Raw genomic sequence first — 12,923 nt, 5'->3', positions numbered from 1 at the left:
GAGCTGGGGGTTCCTGCAGGGGTCAAACACCTGCTGTTCGGTCTTCAGTGCAGGGCTAGGAGACAGATCAACCTGCCTTGGAGTGGGAAGCGATCCTTTTAAAACATGAAAGCTATCATTTCCTCAGTGGCTGAAGAATTTCTGGAAATTGCAAGAAATGTCAGCTTGGACCAAATTTGGATGTTGGTAAAATGAGAGCTACAATACAGACACCACACATAAAGAGGGGAGGGAAGTCAGGGCCAGAAATGAGCATAAATCGGGTGACTAGAGGGAAGTATCCTGCATGTAAAGCTCTCCTCTTTGTACCTCGAAGAAGAGTAGAGATGTCTCATCACCCACATCAAAATCATGCTAGTGAGGTTGTAAATTACACATTTTAGAGTCCATAAAACCCGAGACAATCCAGTTATCAGGGTGTTTATTGTTAAGATATTTTTACAATATCTTTCTAGCTATAACTAGCCTTTAACTAATAATGAAGACCATCCAAAATATCTCCCCTGAAGAATAACAATTGAATGCTGACATTTTTTGCTAAGTGCTTCTATGAGAACAGGGTGAAATATCACAGGGATCTTCTTCAAATATCTACCACAGGAGATAATTTGACACATGCCACATTTTGGGAACATTAATCTTTTCTTTCATATCCCAGAGAGGAAAAAGCTAATGAAAATATTGTGACTAACCCAAAATGCTCTAGTGTGATTTTCATGCACCCACAGCTAAATAGATAGTGAAGCAGAAAACGCAGAATTAACTAATTCAAGTTCAACAAATATTTACTGAGCAACTTTTTGGTGCAACATTCTATTCTAGGAACTCAGGATACAGAGAATAATAAGATGAAATCTGGCCACATGGGGCTTACATTCTAGACTATTGCCTTTCACAGAACCATGTAGTCTTGGATAATAGTCTAGAATTCTGCCTTATGTAGCATCAGACAGTTCTAGAGAACATATTTCTTATACGTGAGGGCAAATATTTTTCAGCAATATCTCTACTAAATTTATCTTCTGCCATTGCATAGAAAGTATAATAATGATTGGTAAAAAAGAAAATGGCTGACAATAAGCAAAATAATAGGTAATCCAGAAGCCATAAATAGACATAATAACAGATTTCATTAAACAAAATTTTAAAATTCCAAATCCCTATACAAGACATAAGTCAGACAGAAAATATGTACCACAGAATTTTGTTGTAAAATGGTGTAGATGCTACGGAAAACAGTGTGATGTTTCCTCAGAAAATTAAGCATAGAATTACCATGTGACGTAGCAATTACACTTTTAGGTATATACTCAAAAGAATTGAAAACAGGGACTCAAACAGATATTTGTACATCCATGTTCATAGCAGCATTATCCACAATAGTCAAAAGGTGAAAGGAACCCAAGTGTTTATCGATGGATGAATGGATAAACAAAATGTAGTACCTACATACCATGGAATATCATTAAGCATTACATAGGAATGAAATTCTAGTCCATGCTTCAACATGGCTGAAGCTTGAAGACATTATACTATGTGAAATAAGCCAGAAATAAAAGGACAAATATTATACTATTCCACTTATATGAGTTACCTAAAATTGTCAAATTCATAGATAGAGAGTGTAGCATGGTGGTTGCCAGGGAAGGAGTGCAGGGAGTAATGGTTTGAAAGGTCCAGCTTTTCAGTTTAGGATGAAAACACGTTCTGGAAATGGTTAGTGATGATGGGTGCACAAAACCGTGAACGTACTTAATGCCACTCAACTGTACACTTAAAAATGGCTAAGATGGTATATTTTATGTTATATATATTTTACCACAATAAAAATAAAGTGAATGAAAGATGAGAAACTACAGACAGAAAGTTTTGATAAAAGGGGAAAAATGAAAATGGTCTGGAAGACAGTAGGGAGTGAAAGGAGGTTTGTTTTGTTTTAAAATGGAAGAATCAGCGCATATTTGGAGTACCCAGAGTACAGGGTGATATTGATAGGGAAGATGAAGAGAAACAGCAGTAACCATGGGAGCAGAGTCTTTGTGTGCTGCTGGGAGGGGAGTGGGGAACAGGAAAATCAAACTGTATTGTTTGGGGAAGCATAAATAGGTAGTAAAACTATAAAGAAAATAAGTGAGCGATTAATGTGGAAGTAATTGATGTGAAAGTCCGGATAGCGTGCCTCTGTGAGTGAAAGAGGGGTGTGTGTGGTCACAAAGGCACACATAAGGAACTTCAGGGGGATTACCCTGTTTCTTGGTCTCAGTGATAACATGCTTTCTATAAAGTGATGGATGTATGCTTTATAATTATTTACTGTAATTCATATTCATGTATGTATTCTATTCTACAATATCAAAAGCCAAAAAAAATTACAGAAAAGGACTAATATCCCAAATGTATGTAGAATACTTACAGATCACTAAGGTAAAGAAGAACAGCCTAAATTTTTTTTTTAAATAGGCAAATTAAGTAAGCAGCTAATTTATAAAAGAAAAAATACAACCGGTCACTAAACATATAATATAGTGCTCAATCTCACTAATCATTTCAATGACTAATTAAAATTAGAAAAATTACTCTATTTTTTTATAAATTTTAAAAGATGAATACTTTTCCAGGCTGGTGAAAATGTTGGGACAGAGACATTTTCTTTAAACAGTAAATGGGAACTCCATTCAGATTAAAAATGGGTAAAACATGTGATCAAGCAATTCCACTGACAGCAATCTATTCTGCAGTAATTAAGCAATTATCTTACAAATGTACAAGGCTTTTCACTACAGATTTATTATATAACAAAAGAAACAAACAGCAACAGAAAGGAAACAACACAAATATCCAAAATTAGGAAACTGGTTCAGTAAATTATAGTATATTCCTGTAATGCAATGCTAGAGAAACATCAGAAAAAAATGTAATATGCTGTATGTACTGACCAGGAAAAATGGCCAGGACATATTAAGTGGAAAACTTCTGTAAAGTCTAATCTCATTTTAGTTTTAAAAATGATGTATGTACGTATGTGCTCTTTTGTGCGTGCAACATAAAGACAAGGGTAAGGGGGCTGGCCCCGTGGTCGAGTGGTTCAAGTTCCACATGCTCCAATTCACAGCCCAAGTTTGCAGGTTCGGATCCCAGGCAGAGACATACACCACTCGTCAAGCCATGCTGTGGTAGCGACCCACATACGAAATAGAGGAAAACTGGCACAGATGTTAGCTCAGGGCTAATCTTCCTCAAGCAAAAAAAGAGGAAGTTGGCAACAGATGTTAGCTCAGGGCAAACCTTCCTCAGCAAAAAAAAAAAAAAGACAAAGGTAGGAAAAATAGAATCTGAAGACACAGCAAACTACTGTCTGTTACTTCTAAGGAATGTAATTACAGGGATGGAAGATTAATTCTCACTTCAAATCTGCCTATCATCTATCTATTTATCATCTATCATCTATCAATGTATCTAACTCTCTACCTACCTATCTATATTAATTGGAGGGCTTATTGATGAATTTTACTTTCTTCTTTCTGTTGTTTAATGTATTTCAAATATTTTAAAACAGAAAAGTAGTTGAGAAGTGGCTATGTATTTAAACACTGCATTCTTTGTTCTCTTTTCCTTCACTTTGATTTGGAAAACTAGCACCACAGTTTTTATAGATTCCTATTTGTAAATTTAAATTCAAATATACTATTTTCCTAATGCTTTTTATATTGCTTTAATTTTCTTCTGAAATTAAATATAAGAATCCAAAGTTCTTTATTCTTTTTTAAATCTAGGGTTAATTTTAATGTCCAAGATAAAGAAGAACCCACTAAATTAGGTACGAATGTCTCTTAAGTGCCTGAGAGAATTACCGACCTAATTCTATTAAGGGAGTAAATAATCTATTTCCAAACACTTTTCTTGATTTTACTCTGAAAAATGCTAATTTTACTAGTCATTTGGGTGCTGATGACAAATAAAATTTTTGAATGACAATAAATAATGACCAAATAAAACACTGCAATCAGAAACGACAGGTAATTTGCCTCTGAGAATATTGTGAGAATAAAATTCTTGATGTGCTATGCCTTGAGTGCTTCCTTGAATTATAAAAAATAATTATGTTTCAAAAATCTGATTTTTAAACCACCTGCTGATTATTTATCAGAGGATGATGCTATTAAAATTAGAACTAAATTTTCAAAATTTCTTTTAAGCTTGCCTATATTCATGATTAAATCATCTATTCTGATAATCAGCTCAGTAAAACATGAAACTGATTTGATTACTAAATCAAATTATCCATTCTAATGGTTGCTCTCATCTGCTAGCTTACCTTCGAGGTTATTAAAATATTACTTAGTAGCCTCAGATATGTAATGTGGCCTGATTTTATGAATGCAGCTTCAAGTACTTCTGAACACATTTGGAAAATTGCAGGTGAACTAGCAAAATGTGGTTCAATGAAGGGTGCTATGCGTGGTGACTTCGTAATGTGTAAATTTGGCTAGGCTGAACCTCATTTACCAGTATTTCCTTTACTGTACGTTTCCAATTAAGGTGGACCATAAAGAGGATTCTTGTGAGAGATTTAGAGAGAAGAGGGGAAGCAGCAGTCATTTCATAGCTCACTAATCGATTGACTCACCTCCTGGGCAGTGGCTGGGCCTGCAATAGCTCAGCCTTGCCCTTTGGCTTCTTTGACACCTGGGCCGGGTGTGTGTGCTTGGCTCAGGAATAAAGGGCCTCAGCTTCTGCAGGACACCTGTATAATCAAGGTCAGAGATAGCAAATACTAAAATGGTTTCAGTCTGTCCTAGTGGGCCTCAGAGCATTCTTGTAGGTTCTAGCTTTTCCTTGCTCTCCCCCACTTTACATCCATCCTCCCTTCTCAACTGCCTGCCCTGAGACATCAAGTTCCACCTTCAGGCACCAAGACAGCAGCTTGAAAGACTGCTTGACCAGTTCCTCCAACTTTGTGAGGTCAAATCCCTCTGACAACAAATCCATAGATAGATAGATAGATAGATAGATAGATAGATAGATAGATAGATCGATCTCCTAGTAGAGATTACATTACATATGCCTTATATAACATGTCATATATTATATATTATTATTTAATATATATTAAAATATGTTTTAAAGTATTGAAAGGATTATGAAAATTTAATTTTATACTAGGCAAAAAATAATTAATATCTGTCTTATTAGGCACTAAATGAATGCTAAGTAGCATCAAAAGTGTGTTGAACATAAGGGATATTCAAGAACAATAATGAAAAGAGAAAACACCATGTCACTTTGTTCTGTTCCAAAAATATCTTCTCTATTGACTGGGAAGAACGGCACAATTCAATTTTTGCCTGCAATTCTCACTCTCAGACTCACTATATTAAAGACAAGGGCGTTGTATCTAGAAGCTCAGTGTTAGTATTATCCAGTAGTTGCTCCTGTAACCCTACTCCAACAGTACAAATTAGTTTATCACATTAGGTAGTTAATAATTTGCAATATCAGAATTCTGACTCTAAGAGTTTAGAGGACCTGGTGTAGATTTCAGTGGACCTGGAGCATGCAAGCAACTAACCCTAGATGGTAGAGGTCAGCCTGTGGGCTCTGGGCCAGCAAAGACAGACTCCTGGTGATGGCACCATTAGCGGGGTACAGGGGGACAGAGATCCTGAGAGCTGGGCTGGGTGTTACAAACAGGGAACATTTCTCAAAATATGCAATGGTAATAGAAAGTTATTTGTTAGCAAGATCATTAAAATCCAAGAATTCAGAATATGGAGAAAAGTTTTTACGGTTTGAGGGCATATTATTAATAGATTTTTAAAATATGTTTTATTTGTTATGCCTTTATTATGCGTATAAAATTTATAGTTTGTATTTTATTAAGCATATAATATTGTAATATAACTACAATTTAACATAGAAACTTATTAGAAACAAAATTTATAAATCAATATGCATATAATTAATTGGGAGTGTGTTCTATATCTTTTTTTTTTAATTACAGATTTAAGATATAACTGGTTTTGAGTTTTGTTTCTTTTAGTGTGTGTGTGAGGAAGATTAGCCCTGAGCTATCATCAGATGCCAATCCTCCTCTTTTTGCTGAGGAAGACTGGCCCTGGGCTAACATCTATGCCCATCTTCCTCTATTTTACATGGAATGCTGCCACAGCATGGCTTGACAAGCAGTGCGTCAGTGCGCACCCAGGATTGGGGCCTACGAACCCTGGGCCACCAAAGCGGAGCGCGCGCACTTAACCACTACGCCACTAGGATGGCCCCGGTTTTGAGTTTTTGAAGAGGTCTCTTATTTTTCTTTGATGACCTCTGTAGCTTCCCAAAAGCATTGCACAGTGGCTTATATGTGGATATGCAGTAAACATTGCTAATGAACAAATATATAAAAATGAGTAATTTTTATATTTGTGTTATTAAAAAAGCCTCCATATTATTAAAATTGTTTACTGTCATAAGAACTCTGTTAATAAAATACTAGAGAAGACATTAGAATGCTTTCAGAAGAGCAAGGACTTTTTTTTTCCTTTTTTGTTCACTCGTGTATCCTAAATGCCTAGAACAGCTCCTGGCATATTGTCGGTGACAGGGTCATTTGTTGAATGTTGCTGCATCAAAGTTTGCATATATTGTATTTTGACAATCAAACCACTTTCTTCCATTTTCATTCTGTTTCCTCTATTCAACTCCAGTTATATCTTGATAAAGTCAAAGAAAAAAAACGAGCAGTGACACTGGATTTAAGACAGCTGATTTGGCACACAGGGCAGTTTCTCCCCATCACCAAATGCTGAGAATGATAGAAAACATTTTCAGAAGCTAATCCAGAGCCAACTTCAAATATACAATGAAGTGTTGGTCAACTAAGAACTTTAAGTTTCAATATTGAAATGGAGAAATGTCCCACAGTGCTGGCACAAAGGATGAAGAGAGGTGAAGCCTAAGAGAAGGACAGACACGTGGAAGATAAGAATCAAAGCATCTTGATTTTTCAATAGGAATGTGGAGAGAGCAAGAGAGAAAATATATGCAAAGTCATATTTGAGAAAATAATAGAAAAATGTTAACCCAATCCAATACATAGATGTATAATAAATTTCTAAGACAAAGCTATAAAGAAAAAACTCAGAAACTATTACTGTCAGAGAAAAATACAGCAGGTCACCTCCAAAGAAAAAAGACTCACTGACCACAGACTCAGCAAGGCTGGATGTAGAAAGATAAAGGAGCCACATCTTCAAAGTGCTGAACCAAGAATTCTCAACCCAGCCAAAGATCACTCAAGAGTAAGAGGAAAAAAAATTCAGACAGAGAAGGCCCCAGGAAATTTACCTCACTAGGAACTTGTCCCAAAAAGCCACTAAGGCAAAAAAATAGTAATACATTTTCATCAAATAAATATCGACTGCAAAAATCATATTTTAAAGTGAGAATATGCAATTGAATTCCAGATGATTTAAACATCACAGGTGGGAAGAAGCCCAAAGAGTAGAGATAAATAAAATCTAAATTAAATGCTCTACGATTATTAGGAAACTGTAAGTTTAAGTATGTTAGTTACCATTTTCTAAGGTGCCACTAGAATGGAAATAGAATGCATAATTTTCACACTGGTAGAATGAGAAGAAGAAAGAAACTGAGAAAATGTAAGCATATATAATTTTCCATTTTATAGAAGAAAAAAGCCTTCTTGTTTAATTCTTTGACCAATCTTTCTCCTTAAGTATCTAAAATTTCCTTCTTGTGGTCAGAAAAAATACAGAATCTTCCCAAGAGAGAGCAGGCATTTGTACATTGGGTAGACTCTGCAGAAGCAAATTTTTCCCTGTCCCCCATGATGAGGGAGACCACGTCTGATACCCTCCGCTCTGCTCGTACAGTGCAAATGTTCCACAAAAGACCAAGAGGCAGAAGATTGCGATGGAATATGAAAGAATGCAAACAGTTTTAAAATACATTTATGTAGTTTCTATAGGGTCATTTTAACTTAAAACATATTGCTCCCTGAAACCCCATCTCTCAAATTCACTCAAATCAGACTTTAGTTGCTACACTATATTGACTCACTCCACTGAATCCACTCCAGTCTGATTCTTTCGTATATAAATGGAAACTCAAAACGAAAAATTTGAGATTTGCAATAATAGGAAAAGAAGGTAGGAAAGCAATTTTTTAAGAATTAGATAAACATTTTAACATTTTTCTCGGTATTTCGTATAATATGAGCTTAAATCTATAGTATAACAATCCTATTCAACGTAATACTTTCAATATTAACTTAAATATTTATGTAAAATGTTAGTAGTCTTGAGCAAAATAATATAAGAGCTACCATTTTAAATGCCAAAGGAAAAGATGACTTTAGGCATTTTAAATATCACCTTAAAACCCCATTTCCTGGGCTGGCCCAGTGGCGCAAGCAGTTAAGTATGTGTGCTCCGCTGCGGTGGCCCGGGGTTCGCAGGTTCGGATCCTGGGCGCGCACCGAGACGCCGCTTGGCAAGCCAAGCCATGCTGTGGCGGAGTCCCATATAAAGTGGAGGAAGATGGGCACGTATGTTAGCCCAGGGCCAGTCTTCTTCAGCAAAAAAAGAGGAGAATGGGCAGATGTTAGCACAGGGCTGATCTTCCTCACAAAAAAAAAAAAACATTTATATTTCTAAATCTGTTTCTAGTTGGGCATTTTTCCAAATACATTAATTTGGCCTTTCTCAATGTCAAGAAATGAAGGGAAGATTAGTCTAAATAAGAGACGGTGGCATTAGAGTCAGTGTTTCAAATGCAGATGTAAAGTTTATTTGAGTCTGGTAATATTGTCAGAAAAGACCTTAATGAGCTATTTAAAATGGGATATGGCTAATATGAAATATTCAGAATGTTAAAACTTGATCAACAGGAAATGCTTACATAAGCAAAACATTCATGTTTAGAATAAGAAGGGGCAGGGACTTTGCCTTGCTTTTGTTATCTGTGCTGCATATTTTTCTGTTTATCTTTTTAATTGTAGCAATGAGGGCCAAAATATTAGTAATAATTGCTAATTTTTTGAGCACTTACTATGGGCCATGCAATCTGCTGAGGATTTTCTTTTCATAAATTCATTTAGAGCTCTATTCTTGTCTTGATTTGTTGTAAGAGGAAGCAGTGCACTCTACTTACTGCCTTCTTACATCCATGAGAATAGTAGATTACATTGGCAAAGAAGTGTGGATTTGGGAATCCTCATGACCACTGGTGGGAATGCGGATGCTGCCACTGTCCCCAGCTGAGGACTCAGTACATCTGTTCCTGGGCATAAGTCCCCAAGGAATTCTCATATAACAGGGCCTGTATGAGGATGCTCATTGCAACATTATTTAAGTACCAGGTTCAGGATGTGACACCTTGGTTCCAACACCAGAAAACTTTGTGAGTATAATGTGGTGGAATTTCACTCTGGAGCACAGAGGTTAGAAGAATGGATGATAAAAACAGACATAAATATTCATAGTTCTTAAAAACATAATGCTAAGTGGAAAAGAATCAGAATGTATATTGAAAGAGCATGCACAAAAAACCCAATAAACAAAGAACACGAAATAAACACATTAGAAGAGTTATCTAATTAGAAAGGTAAGTGGATAGAAGAGTGGGAAAGAGAGGATAAATACTTAACTTAAATTTTAATTTAAAAAAAGAGCAAATGAAGGAATTTCCATGGACGAAGGAAGATAGAATGTCATACACTGAAAATAGGATTAATTCAGTGTTTTGCACCTGAATTCTAACATGACAAAAATATATAAATAAAATATATCCTTCTTCAAAGTTATTGTGGAACATTATCCTTCAGTGTCAGACAAAAGATGAGTAATACCCAGCACTAGCTAGGGAATGAGGTAATAGGAACTAATATTCATTGTTAGTGTAAGTTAAATTTATGCAACCACTTTTGGAGGAGATTTTTATAGACATGCATTCTCTTTGGTCTAGCAATTTGTCTTCAAGGAGTTTGCTGGAAAGAAATGATTGGAAAAGTTGCCAAAGATATATGTGCACGACTATTATTGAAATAGCTATAGAAAGGCCATCAATTGCTTTCATAATGTGTATTCAAAAGATTGTAAAACAAATCAGATATATGAAAGTCACATTATTGATTTACACATTATATGAAGGGAGGCAATTCCTAGCAAGTTAAATATGTTGCAAAAAATTCACAATTATATCTCAAGTTTTAGATAAGCATTTCACATTTGTTCTTTAGAATAGACCAGTATTGTGAAAATTATTGCTTAATTGAGGTTAAGTAGACTCCTTTTGCAGCATGCATAATTTCCATCTCCTTATCCATTCTATTTTTGCATCTTCTCTGTTACTATTAAACTAAAAAGGATAAAATACAATAAATTAATAGTTATTTTATACATGATACATACACAAAATGTGGGCAAAACACGTCAAAAATGTGAAAAAAATGATGGTCTCCTTTAGTGGAATTACATTTTGTTTTATTTTTACTTTATATTTTCTATTTTTTTTCTACAAAGAACATAAATAATCTGTGTAATATAACAGGACACGCTAATTTTGATTTTTTTCTGCAGACACGGGGCTTTTTTGCAGATAAGAGGTGGAGACAATAAGAGTGAAGAAAAGGAGTTTCCTTATAAAAAGACACAGCTTACCAAATTCATGATTTTGCCTCTGAATTGGCCTGCAAAGTTTCTAAGTTAGAGTCCTATATTTCTGCCATTTTATAGGCATCACTGTTTATTAAACACTTTCCTTCCAACAGTGGTCAAATCTCAATCTTTCTCCCTGAGGATGGAGACAAATGGACAGGTACTTTTCTTCCAAGTAACAAAGAAGTCAAATCAACTCCACTGCATGTGTTCATCAGTTAATTAATCAATGTATAAGACTTTATTGATGGAGAAAATCCAAAGCCTCTTTTCCCTTTTTTATTTATTGTGTTTCTCTAAGTTTTAGTAGTTGCTGGAGGAAAGGTAAGAAGTGTATATCTAAGCATAAGAAAGCTTAGTGATATTTATCAGTAAATATAATTAATATTATTCTTTGCCTAAGTAAATCTCTTTATTTTAGAATCAGATTTGCTTTATTTTCCTAACATTTTACTATGAAATATTACAAACACACCAAAAAGTTTAAAGAACTTGACTGTGAACAGCCATATCCTCACCATCTAGATTCTATAACTAACATTATACTGCACTTGCTTTGTTGCTCATCTATCAATTGAGCACTCTAATCTCCATCAATCAGTCTTATTTTTTAGTGCATTTCAAGGTTGCGGACATCATTATACTTTTATCCAAAAATATTTCAATATGCTTATCATTGACTAAAATTCAATATTTTTTATACACTGCTTCGGTTTATTTTTCCTTTTGAGTTAAAATCTCTTGTTTTAAAAATTGATTACTTCCAAAAATAGTCAAGCTCTTTGAAATTTGAGGATTAAAATGGCTAAATTTTCACCCTAAACTATTTCTGAGCTGATGTTCCTAGAGGATTATTTAAGGGCACTCTGATGGCAGATCCACTTTTGTCTTGCAATGCAAGTAGAACAATTTAGAAAAGAAGTCACCAGAAGGAGGTACCTCCATTTTCCCATCAATAAATCTACAAACCTAACTACATCTGTACTTGTATTCTCTAGTCGTCTGACTAGGGTTTTGCCAGACGTGAGTGTCTGTTTTACAGGATGTGATTTATTATATTTGTGAAGAACATGCTATTTCAAGAAATACCAAAAAATTTAAGAGAAGAAGATAGAGTAAAATTGTTTTTATGCTCAGAAACCCTCAGTATTCTGGGATAAGATTGTAAAACACACTCAAATCCAAGACAATAATTTGTGTTATCAAAAGAGATATTATTTGGGGGCCGGCCCCGTGGCTTAGCGGTTAAGTGCACACGCTCTGCTGCAGCGGCCCAGGGTTCACAGGTTCGGATCCCAGCGCGCACCCGACGCACCGCTTGTCAAGCCATGCCGTGGCCGCGTCCCATATAAAGTAGAGGAAGATGAGCAAGGATGTTAGCCCAGGGCCAATCTTCCTCAGCAAAAAGAGGAGGATTGGCAACAGATGTTAGCTCAGGAGTAATCTTCCTCAAAAAAAAAAAAAAAAAAGAAGAGAGAGAGAGAGATATTATTTGTAAGATTGCATATGCCGATGTATATGGAGGTATGATAGACTGCACAGCTTATGAACTTCCAAAGTACAGAATAAAGAGTATCTGACAAATTATGCAGCATCATATTTTGCTGACCTGTTTCTGGCCCATAGGCTTTTTGAATGATTTCGTAGACAAAGTCAATGAAAGTCAAGTGGACATAAGGAGAGATGAAGATAGTTTGGAAGCTCTGATGGTCATTATGGGGTATTCATACGCTATTCGGATGCACAGTTTGACAAAATTACCACAGAAAATAAAGTGTTTTAGCTCTAATGGAGTCTTTTCCATCCCTCCCAGTATCAAATGATTCCCTGGTTATGATTCTCAAAGTGAAGAATTCAATATAGAACTATATTGAATGCTCATCATGGGCTAGAATATTGCAGAATAATTTTTACCTAACTGAAAAAGATGAACATCCTTGCAACAATTAATTCCCTCTATACATAAGAAACAATATAACTCTGGATATGATACGGTTGAAAAGTAAGAAAGCTCATGCTGCCATTCATAGAGATGAGAGACAGAGAGAGAGAGCGTCAGCCTATGAGAAGGAACCTAGGAAAAACATTTAAAAGAAGGGGTAGAATTACTCCAAACTATCTTATCCAGAACAAAGATCAGGTTGCTCAACAGCAGGCTAGCTACCTTGGAGCTTAGGAGCGGGGTATGATAGCTACACCAAGCCATCATAGCTTTCTATGAAGATTTTTCAGATTAAAAAATAAAAT

This window comes from Diceros bicornis, chromosome 23, assembly GCF_020826845.1.
Source record: "Diceros bicornis minor isolate mBicDic1 chromosome 23, mDicBic1.mat.cur, whole genome shotgun sequence".
Taxonomy (NCBI): domain Eukaryota; kingdom Metazoa; phylum Chordata; class Mammalia; order Perissodactyla; family Rhinocerotidae; genus Diceros; species Diceros bicornis.
The sequence above is the reverse complement of the archived record's forward strand: the minus strand, read 5'-3'. Positions refer to the sequence as shown.